Raw genomic sequence first — 17,285 nt, 5'->3', positions numbered from 1 at the left:
TGTGTGCGGTGAAATTAGATAGGATGAAGGCGTATGACAGAGTTGAATGGATTTTTTTTGGAACAAATCATGATCAAGATGGGTTTCTCAAGAGTCTAGGTGGACATGGTGATGTGATGCTTACCCAGTCCGGTTGAATGGGGGTTTGCCAGATCCTTTTATTCCCTCGAGGGGGTTACACCCGGATAATTCCCTCTCCCCATATCTCTTTCTTTTCTACGGGGAAGGCTTCTCCACTTTGCTCAAGAAGGCACGTGATGAAAATATGTTGAAGGGTGTTCAATTTGGTACATATGTGCCTCATATCACCCATCTACTCTTCGCTGATGACATCATTGTGTTTCTTGAAGCTTCTATGGAGAGCATGCTCGTGGTAAAAGGAGTTCTCTAGGACTATGAGGCTGCTTTCGACCAGAAGGTAATTTACGATTTTTAGTGCTTTCTAGCTAGTTTCGCACATTTAAATGACTTTATGCTGATTTATTGAAACTAATTCCAATTTGAAATGTAGATGTGTTATAACTTCGTCCTAGAAATTGCCAAAAATAATTTCTAGATACGTATTACTTACTATGTACATAAAGCAGTGATAGTACTGAAATATTTGACCCCTTTGCATGGATAATCATGTCGACCATTTTGACATGATTTTGAAATAAATAAATAAAAATGAAGAAAACCTCAAAAATTGAATCCCTTCCGCATTGAGTGCTTATAGGTGTACTAGTTGACAGGAAAAATAAGAAACCTGTGATAGGGTAGTAAAAAACAAAATGTCTTCATCAGAAGACGGACTATCGTGTATGAAGATTCATGGTTTTGAAGCCAACAAATGAAATAGTTATGGCCATATTTGTGGCATAGTTTGTTATAATGTGCCCAAATTGGGCATGGTGGTGCATCTTTCCATGTTTGAAACCAAAAACCACTTCTCTTCATGCTTGACTTCATAAGACAGAGTTTAGGGTTAGGGGGTAGATACATGATTTGTCTGGTTTGATTATGTCTAGACCTTGTTTATCAACTTGAATGCTTACTATATATATAATGTAAGAAGCCTATGTGCTTTGGTTTTTCAGTTTTTTGATTTTTTCTAAATTTTTATGCCCATTTGAATCTTGGTCAAATCCTAGGTTTGACCAAGATGTAAACAAGCTTAAAACATGAAAATGAAAAGGTAAGCTTGGATCCTTCTTAGTCACTTTAAAATGAATCTTTTGAGAAGCTTTTTAAATGTCCATGTTTGAAACCCAAAACCACTTCTCTTCATGCTTGACTTCATAAGACAGAGTTTAGGGTAAGGGGTAGATACATGCTTTTTCTGGTTTGAATATGTCTAGACCTTTTTTATCAACTTGAATGCTTACTATATATGACATAGGCTATGTGCTTTGGTCATTTTTTGATTTTTTTTGAATTTTATGCCCATTTGAATCTTGGCCAAATCCTAGGTTTGAGCAAGATTTAAACAAGTTTAAAACATGAAAATGAAAAGGTAAGCATGGATCCTTCTTAGTCACTCTAAAATGAAGCTTTTGGGGGGGTTCTTGAAATTTCCATGTTTTAAACCTAAAACCACTTATCTTCATGCTTGACTTCATAAGACAGAGTTTAGGGTTAGGAGGTAGATACATGATTTGTCTGGTTTGAATATGTCTAGACCTGCTTGTTTATCAACTTGAATGCTTACTATGTGACATAAGAAGACTATGTGCGTTGGTTTTTTCATTTTTTGATTTTTCTGAATGTTTATGCCCATTTGAATCTTGGTCAAATCCTAGATTTGACCAAGATTTAAACAAGCTTAAAACATGAAAATGAAAAGTTAAGCTTGGATCCTTCTTAGTCACTCTAAAATGAAGCTTTTGTGAAGTTTTTGAAATTTTCATGTTTGAAACCCAAAACCACTTCTCTTCATGCTTGCCTTCATAAGACAGAGTTTAGGGTTAGGGGGTAGATACATGCTTTTTCTAGTTTGAATATGTCTAGACCTTTTTATCAACTTGAATGCTTACTATATATGACATAAGAAGGCTATGTGCTTTGGTTTTTCATTTTTTGATTTTCTTTGAATTTTTTATGCCCATTTGAATCTTGGTCAAATCCTAGGTTTGAACAAGATTTAAACAAGTTTAAAACATGAAAATGAAATGGTAAGCCTGGATCCTTCTTAGTCACTCTAAAATGAAGCTTTTGGGGGGTTCTTGAAATTTCCATGTTTGAAACCTAGGTCAAATCCTAGGTTTGACCAAGATTTAAACAAGTTGAGACATGAAAATGAAAAGGTAAGCCTGGATCCTTCTTAGTCACTCTAAAATAAAACTTTTGGGGGGGGGGGGGTTCTTGAAATTTCCATGTTTGAAACCGAAAACCACTTCTCTTCATGTTTGACTACATAAGACAGAGTTTAGGATTAGGGGTAGATACATGATTTGTCTGGTTTGAATATGTTTAGACTTGCTTGTTTATCAACTTGACTGCTTACTATATGACATAAGAAGACTATGTGCGTTGGTTTTCATTTTTTTGATTTTTTCTGAATGTTTATGCCCATTTGAATCTTGGTCAAATCCTAGGTTTGACCAAGATTTAAATAAGTTAATTTAAAACATGAAAATGAAAAGGTAAGCTTGGATCCTTCTTAGTCACTCTAAGATGAAACTTTTTGGGGGTTTTTGAAATTTCCATGTTTGAAATCCAAAATCACTTCTCTTCATGCTTGACTTCATAAGACAGAGTTTAGGGTTAGGGTAGATACATGATTTTTCTGGTTTGAATATGTGTAGACCATGTTTATCAACTTGAATGCTTACTATATGACATAAAAGGCTATGTGCTTTGGTTTTTTTTTTGATTTTTTCTGAATTTTTATGTCCATTTGAATCTTGGTCAAATCCTAGGTTTGAAAAAGATTTAAACAAGTTTAAAACATGAAAATGAAAAAGTAAGCCTGGATCTTTCTTAGTCACTCTAAAATGAAGCTTTTGGGAGGTTTTTGAAATTTCCATGTTTGAAACCCAAAACCACTTCTGTTCATGCTTGACTTCATAAGACAAATTTTAGGGTTAGGGGTAGATACATGATTTTTCTGGTTTGAATACGTCTAGACCTTGTTTATCAACTTGAATTCTTACTATATGACATAAGAAGACTATGCACAATGAGTTATATATACTCCAACATAGTCAACAAAGTCTGCTGGAGCTGGCCGACGTGGGGGCATGTGTGCCGGCTCGCCGGCTGAGTACTCCGGCTGCTCCCTGCTGGGTGCAGGCTGGCTTCGGCTGGTCCGGCTGCTCGGGGAAGGTGAATCTCTCTGCCGGCTTCGACGACTGGTGCCGACTCGGGTCTGGTGATGACGACTCCGCCGTGGGACCATCTTTGGAGCGGCCGGCTGCATCAGGAGCCAGAGAGTTACTAGGGGCGGTGTCAGCGTACCTTGCGCTTTTCTGCTACGCGTTGGTGATGTGGAGCAGCTCGGCCACCGGCCTGGTTTGGCGGCGTAGCTCTTCACCTTCAAAGTTGCTCAGCTCTTCTGCGATGGCTTGCGCCGCGCGCATGTTCTTTTCGGGGATGTTGTAGACCGGAAGCTCTATGGAAGCAGCCGGCGATTCCGCGCCATCGCGGTCGATTTCCGCGCCGAGGCCGCCTCCACGGCGACGAATCTGGCCGGTTCGGCTGGGGTTGTTGCCGACTGGCGTAAAGCCGTGGGCGCGGTCGTACTCGCGCAGGGTGATCTCCAGCTGGCGCTTGGCCGCGGCCACCTCGTCCGCCTGCTTTAGGAGGAGCAAGCGATGTGTCTCCAAGTCCGCCTCGACGGTGGTGGGGTCCGCGCCGGCTGTGAGCGGGGTGCTCAACCTTGCCCTGACTTCGTCTAGTCGGGACGGTGGTGGTAGTGCTTTTAGGCCAGAGCCTGAGGTGCCGCCCTCGGTGTCGACGTTGCGCTCGAGCGCCAGGCGATGGCTCGCCTCGCGTGTGTTCTTGGTGACGTTCTCGTCAGCGGTGGCCATGACCTCCTGCATGACGCATGGACTGGTGGAGTTGCTGCGGGTGCCGGCTCCACGAGGAGGGCTGACATAGCGATGTACCTGCCGCGGGTAGCGTGGCGGCGCGACGGTGGCGACGTAGACGTCGTGCTCACTGGAGGAGATGACGCTGCCGCCGACAGAGAAGGGCCTGTCGGCGAAGCAGCCAATGTTGTCGCTGACGCAGTCGAAGGAGTCGAATCTCTAAACAAGGCCTGAAGCGACTCGCTCGCCGGTGGTGATGATGAGGCCCGTCTAGAAGAAGACACCGGCCGCAGACGCTGAAGGCCCCACGGTGGGCGTCAAACGTCATGGTATCATCACGGCATATGCCATGGTTCCGGCTTTTGGCCTACGACGGTCTCCGGATGCGGGTATGAGCACGAGCGACACAGCGACGTACCCAGGTTCGGGGCCCTCGTAGGGAGGTAACACCCCTACTCCTGCTCTAGAGTGTATAAGATGTGTGAGATAGTACAATGGTGCTCCTTGAGCTCTATCCGGCTTGAGAGAGGGCTGGAAGTAGAAGAAGGCCTCTCTCCCTAGCTGTTCTGAGTATGAATCAAGGTTGGATCGATCCTCCCCGCACATGAGGGTTAGAGTGGCTTATATAATGCCAAGAATATTACAAAAAAGTCCCTATAGCCTACTAGCCGGGCCCGCCGGCTCCGGCTTCTCCGCTCCTTCCCGAGGCGCTTGCGTCACCCGACCGTTAGGGCCTATCCGTCCTGGGACTGGGAGATGGTCGCCCGCCGGCCTCAATGTCACATTTTCTCTCGCAGCACGCGTCTCAACACACACTATTTTCACAACTTACCATCTCAATGCACTATTCATTCGCGCAAATTTTACGAAACACCACTTCAGTAGTAACTCGCAGCCTGGTGGAGTGATAAAGCCTCGTTTTGTTGGTCTCGCTGTCCCAAATCGACGGCATGGAGATGAAGCTCATTGACGAGGATCCCGGCCGCCGGTGGAGCTTGGCCGGCACGGACACCAGGTTGTTTGGGCACCCCGCCCGCCCCCAATCAGTCCCGAACACGACTCGAGTACTCGACGCCGAGACCGGGGGCGACCCGAACTCGCAGTCGCAGAGCGCCAGAGCCGAAGAAAAGGCAGCCCCCACCACCAGTGAGACCCCGCCCTCCCGGCCTCTCACCTCGCCGCCGCTCCACGCGACCCCGCTCGCGGCCGCCCCAATGCCCGCCCAGAAGCGCCCGCCCCCTCCCGCTTCCCCGTCGCAGCTGCCCGCGGCCGAGTCCCCCGAGAAGAAGTCCAAGCTAGAGGAGAACGGCGCCGTGGCCAACGGCAACTCCAACGCCACCGGTGATATGGAGATCTTGCCTCTCTTGAGCAACATGTTTCAGCTCACTTTGTAGTGCCTCTTCTTTTATTGCTACAGCAAAGCCTAGAGTGTAGCACCATTAATTTACTGCTTAATTTAACTGCATACAGCTACTAATTGAAACATATACCATGAACTTGGAACCTAATCAGAATTGGTAGCTTGAAGTTTTTGCCATTGTGGTAGAACCCAACACTCCTAATTTCTATAATTAATTAGATAGAGCTTTGAACTCACCAGTTCACCATACCAGGATGGGGTACTGCTAGCTTAATATGAAACATCTGCATTGTGGTGCTAAATCCATGCATTAGAGCAATTCTAATATTGTAGCCAGCTGCTGGCTATAAGACAAGTGTCATGTCATCTATAGCCAATTTAGAGCCAACATATACAATAGTGAGCTACAAAAATATAGTACTTTATCAATGTATGTCCCACCTTTCACTCTCACAAAGTGCCTAGGAGCACGTGCTAGAGCTGGCTCTTGCATAAGAGCCCACTCTCCTTCTCTCTCCTCCTCTCTCTCCTCCAACTAAACAATAATATACTATTTTGATTCTTATAGCCAGCTGACTAGGACTTATTGTACTTGCTCTTAGGAACTTGGAAGCCTCTAGCCATGCCTAATGTCTAGCAAATGTGAAATGGCACTGACCACAATATTACCAATTAAAAAATCAAAACATTTAAGTATCTTTTTATTAATCGTCATGACATATATCTAAAGGTATAATAGAGGCAACCTCACGGAGCAACCCGGTAAATCGAATTTAACTAGCCATCGATTTTACGTCCAGCAAATCAGAGCCATCCATTTTTTTTACCGTGATGATATAAAAGGCGAATCCCACGCTAGGAAACCCTAGCCGCCGGCCCCAATCCGCTCGCGAGTCGCGAGCTTCTTTCTCCCCAATCGCCCCGCTCCTGCCCACTCCCCTTCCTTGCACGTTCTTCTCCTCCCATGGCTCCTCAATCACCATCTTTTCGCCGCTGCCGCCCTCTCTCCTCTGTCCTACATCCTCCCTGGTGCTCAGCAGGAGGAGCACGAGGCGCCGTCGTATGTCATCGTCCTCCAGATCTCAGCAACATTCTCCTCACCCAATTGCTAGTGTCTCTCACCTGGGAGCTTGTCGTCCGACGAGCACGAGAAGAGGAGGCCGCTGCCGCTCGCCCGGAGATCGGTCTTCGACGAGCGCGAGAGGAGGAGGCCACCGTTGCCTTGTACACGGTGGGCTGTTGTCTCGCCCAGCCACGCTCCTTTTCCTCTGAATCATGGCCGCCTCAGCTGCAGCTGGAGCCGGCGGACGGCGCGGGGACGGCGGATCCCGCCGCCTTGAGGTCTGCAGCCATGGATGAAGGCACTTCGGCCATGGACTGCCTCCTCGTTGCACCGTTTTCCTCATGCACGGCGGCAACAGCAGGGGACCGAACTCCAATGACTGCTATGACATGACACAGGAGACGAGGTGATGCTCTATTTTTTTCCTTATTTGCCTCCTCATTTCTTCTCTAACTGTGTTTCAATTTTTCCCCACTAATCATCATGTAGATGCTATTTTATCTCTGCCTAGAAGGTGTTAGACAATAATCATATGATGGTGCAGGAGAGATTGATCCATGTGATATTGTGCTATGTTGTTTATTTAGTAACTTTGCTTTATCCTGCAATTTATAATCCAACGAGAGGCTATTGCTAGGGATGAACTTCTTTGTGAGACTGAGATGGCCTTTTAAGTTGGATATACCACTCTGTAGAATACATGTACGTATATGACAGTTGTTAAGCATAACACTAGAGCAGGGTCTTCTAAATATTTTTGCGATTTGGCTTGGTTGTAGGTGGAGTGTGAAACAGTTATGAACCAGCTACTAGGCAGGTAGTGACTTGGATTGTGATACAGTTACATGAAAGGAGTACAAATCCATGACGTTCGCATCAAGGTAGCCGACACCATGGCATCCATTTTTCTCCCAGCCGTGAATAAAAATGTATTTCTGCTACATAATCACACTCAAATTCATTACTCTTGATTTTTGCCTCCAACATTGTGCCTGGCATTATGAGAAAGACCCTAAATGATGTTCAGTTCAAAGGTAAGACCCCCCTCATACAATTGCAGAAAACACAATTCCGACAGGCTACAACGGACTTCTGAAATTTTTAACATTGGCGACAGGATACACAATTCCGACAGGATGGGGGGGTGATGGTACGCCCTCTAGCGGTGCACTTGAATCCAAATATTTACATGCATCCTCTCATCTTCAGCCCTTCATAGTTTACGGTCTGTAGACTTTAATGCTCACTGGGTCTGGTTTTTTATAACACATCATTACCTAGCACCATAACGTTACTTGTCATTGTAATTTCTATGTGAAACACTTACACTTTTTACGCTAGGATTAGAAATATAAGCTAGGTTTGGACGAATTTGTTTTTACATTTTGAACAACCTGCATCTTAACACTGTCATGCTTTATGGTTTTAACAACCTGCAACGTAATTCATCCGATCTGTGTTCAGGAGGTTGGGGGCCATGGTATACTCAGGTATGGTCTGTTCACATATGGATGCTACTTTATTTTGCATCTGAACCGGTGAAGTGCAATTTTCTTGAATATGACATGCCTTAGTGCAGAAAAGAAGAATATAAAAAAGAAAGGGGAGGAAAAAAGCATGCACCAACGTAGCTCCTCACCGACAGGCATCTTTCAGTTTCCTAGTCACAGTTGCATTTTGCATATCGCGGAGAATTCAGTTTCTTAGTCATTGTTGCAGTCAAGGCAATATCAAAAATACTCCTGTCAAAATTAGTTTATATTTTGAGCCTACCGTCCATTTTCATCAAATCAAAAACTTTAAGAGTGATACAATTTTTATAGGGTATATGGGAATATTAGCTTACGTATCATGTCTTTTTTATCTCTGTCAGATTAATGCATGCATAGAGTAATATTTTTTTCATCCTTTAGGTGTATTTGGTGTTAGTTTAAAAGCAAATCTGTATGATCAGTACAGTAATGGTTTTCTTGCAATTTACTTTTCCCGTTTTGCTCTGCTTGCGAGGGTTGATTATTTAGTTCATCTAACTTCTATAAAGTGTGAATTTAGATTCTGTTCAACAGCAATATTTGAGTCATGTTCGGTCGTATCAGTTGGCTCTGGTTGTTATCCTTTTCAGAGTGTTCATCTTCAGGTGCTATGTCAGGTAATCTGTCTTCACATGATCTTTCTTTTCTGATTCTCCATCCTACCCACTGCTTTGGATCAATATGAGCTTTTTTAATTTGTAGGTCATTACATACATCCTATGTCGAATGTTAGTTCATCAATTAAGTTTATGGTGGATCAGTAATCTGATTTGTTCTATGGGTATTCCAGTTCTGAGCCCCAGCCATCACGTTTGCATATAACATATATCAAAATATTTCCTATGTTCGTCGAACAATGCACGACCATTTGGAATTCCAAGGATGCGTATAAATAATATCCAGGTAACCATTCTAGAGTCTTCGCAAAATTTATTACTTATTTTGTAGGCACTTTTAATTATTTATACTATTATGCCCCATATTTTGAAGTTAATATATCCCTATGAAATAAGATGAAGGATTGGTAACAGCATTACCAAATGTGTTTCCAATAAAAACCAATCAGGCGGCAGAAGGCATATTGATATTACTGAAGCGAGATGAGTTCCCTAGAAAAAGCTAAAATCCCATGGGACTCATGACACTAATATGGTTTCTTTTTTCACTTATTGAGCTATATTTAATAATCTTCTTTCTCACTAGATGAACAGCGCGCTTCGCTGCGCCGCCTGGCTCGCGTTGTTGCACGGCGTTGATTGATCATGGTTGCAGTTGGGTGAAACACCGTCTTTTTCTATTGCACCATGACTTTAATGGCATGGGCCAACATCAGCGATGTAATCGTCACATTGATGAATGATGAGAAAGATAAAATTGTCCACAGGTGTACCAGATTTGACTTGTTAAGTCTATAATCTTAGTAAAAACAGACGATACACACATGAAACATCAATAAAGAGCTCAATCTTTTATTTCTGGTAAAAGCCGGAGGAGGATCAAATTTTTATATTTACGCCCAAACTAAACTAAGAGAATGACAATTATGAAATTACTTGCTTACTCGTTATTGCGTAAAAAATATCTTCGACACTTTGTTGGCTTCATGTTATCAAATCATCGTCATCAAATTTTGTTGGCATAAAGGGTTATGGCTCAAATGGATATGAATCTACATCCTGCCAAAAGGAAAAGTAGTAAGTTGGGATGGACCGCGTCAAGACATTTCCAACTCGTGAATCAATATAAAGTAGCAATGTCACTTAGTTCATCAATGTTCACTAAGAAAACAAATGACCACATTTCAAATTTCGTTGGCATAAAGGGTTATGGCTCAAATGGTTCTGAATCTACATCCTGTCAAAAGGAAAAGTAGTAAGTTGGGATGGACTGGATGAAGACATTTCCAACCCGTGAATCAATATAAAGTAGCAATGCCAATTAGTTCATGAATGTTGAATAAGAAAACAAATGACCACAGTTGAGATGAGGTTTAGAGACATACACCAGAAAGGAGTCCAATGTAATCCATATCATGTAGATCCTGCAGACCAATCCAAGTTCAGGTGAGTACTGCTCAGCAAAATTCCCACTGCCAAAATTCTAAACGGTGGATGTGTAGGGCTAGGAAGCGATACGTACCATAAATCTGAACCCCAAGGCACTGCATGGTTGGCATTGGTGAGAAGTCATACAGAACAAATACTCATACTTGTAGTTGCAACAATGATAAGATGCAGCAGTGCCTTCGTTGTCTGAGAAATCTCATAAATAAGATCGTTAGTTGCAATGTTTTTGATAGATGTTACCCACTCAATAATTGTCACTTAGGCTTTTCTCAGCATCTTCCTGAGAAAAATGACCATGCAAAGATTACAACAATTAGCACATTCTTACTTTTCTTATAAAGATGCCCGACACTGAAGCTGTGTCCACACCCAAAAATTATTTCATTATACACGGGTTAAATAGTCAGGAATGGAGAATAGCTAACTTGAGAAAGTCAACACACATGATCTTTATTAAGTTAGATACAACAACAAACAAACACCATGTAACGGCCCAAGACTGCATCTACAAACTTTGTAGACTGTATCATACAAATCTTTGGGAGGAAAAGACAAAACTCACTTATATCAAGAATGGGGTAGAGAAATTCCTGGCAAGTGCTCACTTGTTGTTAGCACCACATACATACTTCAAATACTGGACATATCCCACAAAGTGTCGCTGCACAGGTTCAAATCGTGGTCCTCTTCAACCTTCCACACCTCCGTCCTCACCATCGCTCCCATCATTGCTTGTATCCCTAGGCGGCATAATCATAATTTTATTTTATTCAAACAAAAGAATTTCTAAATTTGGGTATGGTATCCTTCAATCTTCATGGTATTGCATAGTAGTGGAAGATAAGTCCTTAAAAAGCCTCAAGTTGGCTATCGACGGTGTTCATGTTATGTCCATCTCCTTTGCACAACCATGTTAGGTACCACCTCAATCAAATATGAGACGCATATAATTAGTTATCTCTGCATAAAAACTAATTAGTTCTATTTTTTTGGGACAGCCAATGATTTTCAAGCTTTTTGACTAAATACTAAGAATCTGAATCACCTTTTTTCTTTGACTAAACAGTAAGCATATGAATCATCAACCAGAGCAAAAAAATTATCCCGAGATTTTCAAGCTTTTTGACTAAATACTAAGCATCTAAATCACCTTTTTTCTTTGACTAAACAGTATGCATATGAATCACCATTCAAGCTCACATTAGGTGGAAATTCCAGATCGGAAATAAAAATCACTTTCCCAGATTGAACAGTATCCTAAACAGGCTAAGAATTTAAGAATCGAAACACGACAGAGAAATGAAGAAGGCCTAACACTTGTCCTACATCACTACATAATGCATCCAATTCGCTCTGAAATACCTAACAAACACAACACTACTACAGCATACCATATGTCCAGTCTTTCTGACAAATTCTCTTCCTTCCCAATGGAGCGACCAAACTGACACCGTCCCCTGAAACCTGATCCACCACCACCGAAATTTCTGAATTCCATAACCTCCTCCATCTTAAACGACAATCAATTGCGAAAAAATATACACAGAATAAACCACTCCCAGCGACGCAAAGGAGATACCTCTGGAGAATGACCTCTTGACGGTTGGCCGCTTGATCTCGACGACCTCCAAGTCGGAGTCCCCGGAGTCCACCTGGAACTCCTCGAAGTCGGCCTCGGAGTCCTCGTCATCCTCCTCCAACACCGCCGGGAACTTCGCGAAGCGGCAGCCCCCGCCGCCGCCCGTCCTGGGCTCCTTCTTCTCGCCCCATAGCGCCGCCTCCGTGCATCACCACATCGGGCTTCTTCAGGTTCGCGAGGATCACGCCGCCGGTGGTCAAGGTCTCGGGTCATCCGCCTCCAACACCGCCGGGAACTTCGCGACGCGGCAGCCCCCGCCGCCGCCCGTCCTGGGCTTCTTCTTCTCGCCCCATAGCGCCGCCTCCGTCAGCCTCCGAATCACCGCATCGGATTTCTTCAGGTTCGCGAGGATCGAGCCGCTGTAGGTCGGGTTATCGGGGAGCGACTCGGGTGATGCGTATACAGAAAGCAGAAAGGTCCACCATGTTCAAATTTACCCACGTCTGCTGGGTAGACTGATTCATGGGCCAAATTAACCGGGGCCACTGACATACACGTGAGAATCGCAACATATAGAGTGAAAAAAAGGATTGACCGACCAGCTGAACGTACGTCTTAGATCAACTTCAATTCAGATCTAACGGTCCTAAACACATCTTTCGGGAGTAGCCTCACCAGCGTGGGTACTCAACAGGCTTAAATGCTTTAGAGAATTTCTAGAGTTATATGCCTGGCAGTAGTGAACAATTTGCAACTGTGAGCATAACCCCTTTAGATGTACCAACGAGTGGAAAGATTCACGGAAAGACAAAATCAAGATTCACTACTAGGAAAAGGGCAATCAGTGGCGCACCGCTTTTACCCATCAGTGGCGCACTAGTGGTGCACCACTGCTATCACGCCACTGCTAACTTTTAGTAGTGGCGCACTAGTGGTGCGCCATTGCTATTTGGCTTAGCAGTGGCGCACCAGGTAGTGCGTCACTACTAGCTTCATGGTGCGCCACTCCTAAACGTCTGAGGTGCGCCACTGGATAGAAAAAAGGTGCGCCACTACTAAAATTTGAAATTTCTAGATCTGGATCTGGATCTGGATCTGGCACATTTTGTTTCGATTTTTTGGCTCGTTATTTTTTCTCGTTCTTGTTGCTAGAATTATTTGTGTAATGTTCATTCTCATTTTTCTTAGCCTAGCCGCCGGTGATGATGGATGAGGGACGTAGGAGAGGTGAAGAGAGGTGAGGAGATGTAGGAGAGGATGAACAAGAGGACGAAGGCCAGAGGTAATGGAGGCTAGAGGGTCGCCGGAGGGTCGTCGGAGAGTAAGGTCACCATAGTGGAGGATCTCGCCGGAAAGTAAGGTCACCGGAGCTCGACATAGTGGAGGAGGTCGCCGGAGTGAAAGGAGGAGAGGAGAGGAGGAGGTCGCCGGAGTGAAAGGAGGAGAGGAGAGGAGGAGGTCGCCGGAGTGAAAGGAGGAGAGGAGAGGAGGAGGTCGCCGGAGTGAAAGGAGGAGAGGAGAGGAGGAGAGCAGGAGGAGGAGAGGAGAATGAAAGGAGGGAGGAGGGAGGAGGGGGTTAAGTGGCCGGCTCCTCCCATTTTGAAAATCGTGGGCGGGAAGCTTAGCAGTGGCGCACCAAGGCATGGGTGCGCCACCGCTATTTTTTTTCTATTTTTTGCCCAAAATCTAAAACCTCAAAAAAGTCCTGTTTCTGTTTTCCAATTGAGGAATCCATTTTTTGTCCAAACGGCCGTAGGCCGTTGAATTCGAATAGGAAATTTCGCGTAGATATATTTTGATATAAAAAAGTTTTTCATCGGAGGTCGTATGCAACCGTGAAAACCCGTTTTACCGAAAGATGACGCCATTTTGCATAATATATCAAAATTCATTTTTTTAAATTTCACTAAACCTAGATGACATATTACATGGGCATCTCGAAGGATTTTATTTTTTGAAATTTCTATCTATTTATTTTATTTTTTCCAAACCCGAAAAGGCGATTGCGATCCACGGTGGGGGTGGGGGTGGAAATGTTTAGGCACCACTTAGCAGATGGCGCACCAAGCATGGTGCGCCACTACTAAGTGATGCCCAAACATGTCCATCATCCCCTTTACATAGCAATGGCGCACCATGTAGAGGTGCGCCTGACATAGGCATCCCAAATGGGCCTGCCGAAGATAGTACCCGGGGTTTACTGAAGGCCCACTATCCGAAGAATAAGAAGATTCGGGAACCCAAGATATATTAAGGAAAGCTAGAATTGTAATAGGAAGTTGTTGTTGCTGTAATCTGGCGAGATACAGGTTAAAGAAGTGGTGACTGTAACAACCGCAATGAACGACCTCGAAACCATCACTGAAGGGGAGTGGGGATTTAAGGATCTGATCTCGCATCAACAACAACACAAAGTTCATAATAGTAGTGCTTTCGCTAAAACTGCCAGAGATCACCGCGCTATAAGCTGGTGAGCCTAGTCACAATCTGGGCGATGACAATGTCGCGTCAATTGGCGTAAAATGCGTGAATAGAGTTGCAAGGAGGCGATCTCGATAAGGCGTGGGTCTTCAGCGATTCGCGGAAAACACCGCAGTGATTCTCAAAACAGCGGAAAGAGCCAGTCTGTTGATTCTCACGTCTCGTATGGATGCGTGGTGGCCCTGTCGGAAGGCGATATCGTCGCAGCGTTAGTTCCGGTTCGAACGTCAGCGGAAGGCGTCTTCAACGATCTTCCGAGATCTGATCGACGGTGCTGTGGCGAGCGATCACCACGAAATCAGTAATGAAGGTTTTCACCGCTCCCAACTGTAGTTTAAGCGGTAAGACCACTGACGTCGCTTCGCCAAGATCTTTAATGTTATTATCAACCGGGATGCTGGTTTCTTGCAGCGCTCAAAGCGACGTGGCTGAAGCTCGGCGCATTAATCCGGCATTCCTGCGGGCGATCATTGTGTGCGTCGATGTAACCTTGACAAGTGGAACACAAGTACCATCAGTGTGAACCGGTGCGTGGTTGCCACGTGAAGCTTCGTGATTTGATATTCATTCCGGATCGCTGATCTGAAGTGGTATGTTTCATCATCTTTGGATCTTCATTAACAATTGCTCGCAGCTGCGTGGGTTGGGCTGGAAGGGCCATGGATCAGATCCAGAACCAATGAATACTGCTGCTACGGATGCAAGAGTTGAAGCATTCGTATAGACGCCATTGGCGAGTGGTGGCGGGCGATATCGACGTGGAAAGCAACCGCGTCAGCGGTAAGTGGCGGGTCATCTTCAGGAACTCATCAGAGGATAATCCTGGGAAGAGGAAGCTCGGAAAGACAGTCTGCGAGCAAATACGGAGAGAGGAGGCATCATTCGTCGACGCCATCATTGCGCGGCGTGGAATAAAGGAGAATATGTCAAAAACATGAAGCAGGATTGCAGCAACAGCGACACATCCTCGCGTCCAGACCACCTCCTGGGGACCGGAGAACCATTGTCAGTGCAGATAATGGTGGATATAAGAGAACGGCGTTTGCAACCGCGCCCTCCAGAAAGGTCTGGTAAAAATGTGGTTATGGTGATTCAAGACCCCCAGAACAAGTGGAGCAAGAACCACGGGCCAGGGTCCAAGTAAGAAAGATTGGATGGGCGCGACAAGAAGAGTGATATCGCTGGGCTTCGGCGAAGATATGTGAGCTCCACGTGCTGCGGGCGTCAAAGCAAATGCGAAGGGTTCGATGCGTTCAAGTGTGGCTTCGCTGGAATCGAAAGGCTGGCGCTCATGGATCAATCCTTCCCAGATGTTGAAAGTGAGATAAGAAGAAGCAGAAATACCAAAAACTATGGACATTCTGCAAGTTCATTTGGCGGTTACGCCGTGCGGAATCTTGCAGATAAAGCCCCAGTTATGGCGGTGAGGATAACCAGAGGACATGTATTGACAAGAAAAACTTCAGATCTACGCCTGTATGTAAAGATGAACAAAGAATTAAATATCAAACGGCCTGTTAAGTCGATAAGGCTCTCATAGTGGGAGGACATCATAGAACTAGGCGGAAGAATATGTTTGTCAGCCGGGTAAGAACAGGCAAATCTTTTGGTCGATAGCGAAGAATCAGCAAGGTGATTTTATCCCGAGACCCAGGAGAACTAACCGCTGAGCATTATCAGGCGGCTGAAGATATTTAATAATGGTGGATGGAAGGAAAAATACTCTCCACAACAGCAGCCGGTGCGAGAAGAAGATGGTGCGACTGCGAAAATATCAAAATAGAAGAGAGACATTTCTGTGGGTTCTTCAAGCCTCGTGATCCCAACCACCGTATATCAAACCGGTTTGCTGAAAATCTGGAGGAAATGGCAATGATGACTACAAAGGAATTAATAGGCAGCTGAAGAAAGCTGATGTTCTGAAGAGGTCCCTTCGGCGCGATAAGAATAGTGGACCAAGGATTCCAAGACCTTAACGTGTCTCTAAGTGATGACGTCGAGCTGAACCATTTCTCTGAACACTAAGCCGGAAGGCGATCGGGACATCTCGAAAAAGCGCGTGGCATAAGCACAAATCGTTCTGGGCGCGAGTTACCGATGCAGGCAAACCGGCGGGAAAAGAAGTCACTCTTGAGTTTCGGGCGAGATCCGCACCTTCCACCTCCTCCGCGAATTGCGAAAGAATCGACGCAGGCGCCAATTGCGGCAGGCGCCATCCGCCTCCATATGTTGCGAATCCGGCATCTAGCCAGCCGCGGTGTCTGGTTGATTGAAAACATGATGCGCATCAGCGAGCGCGAAAGTAATCTCGCGACGAAGTGTTCATGTGGAAAAATGCATCCTTTCGTCGAGTATTTAAAGTGGTGATATTATCGAAAAACTGCTGATCATAAGACCGCCGCGGCAGATCTCGAGCCGGACCGATCGACGCTTATCTTTCTGGCGCGATGATGTGCGGACTTTCCCCCGACGTGTCAAGGGGATTTTCTATGGAATGAAGTGTGACCATCTTTGACTCTCGTTGGCGGTTGCGAACAGGAGGAAGATGAACATATCTCTTCAAACAGAAGATACAGACAACAAACCATTTCCATGGATCCTTCGGAAAGCCAAGTTACCCATTGGAGGCAGTCCAACCTCGATGTTGATTTGGAGCAAAGAAAACTACGAGGATAGAGAATTTGGGTTCGAGGATTTATTGATTGCTTTCGTCAATAATCAGCATTTCGTTTCAGGACTTCAATGATGTCTGCGGTCATAGCGATTTGCATTATGCGGCATCTTGTTATGGGAGTCATGTAACATTTGCAGGACCTATCACAATCAAAGGATTTAGCGTTATATCTTAGATAAGTCGACAAAGATTTTCATCGACTATGAAAACTTCAGGATACAGGCGGTATGCGAAGGCAGCAGGTTCAAGCACTGATTGACTGATGTGCTTTAACAGAGATCGAATCTTCTAAGGAGCCAACTTTCAATACAACCATAAAGGTTCAGAGGATGTGATCTGTGGATCAAACGACGCTCCATGCAGTAAGCTGCTGGATGCGCGTTCTGGCGTATGCATCAAAGTTCTCAAAATGGAACGCTGGAAAATCTTAAACATAGTGTCAGGCAAACATACGAGAGTAGGGAACTTGCGGCACCACATAATTTACGTTTATCTGCTGAACCGGTAAAGCAACCTTTGC

The sequence above is a fragment of the Lolium rigidum genome, chromosome 5 (assembly GCF_022539505.1).
Source record: "Lolium rigidum isolate FL_2022 chromosome 5, APGP_CSIRO_Lrig_0.1, whole genome shotgun sequence".
In the NCBI taxonomy this organism is placed as follows: domain Eukaryota; kingdom Viridiplantae; phylum Streptophyta; class Magnoliopsida; order Poales; family Poaceae; genus Lolium; species Lolium rigidum.
Note: the sequence above shows the minus strand (reverse complement) of the source record.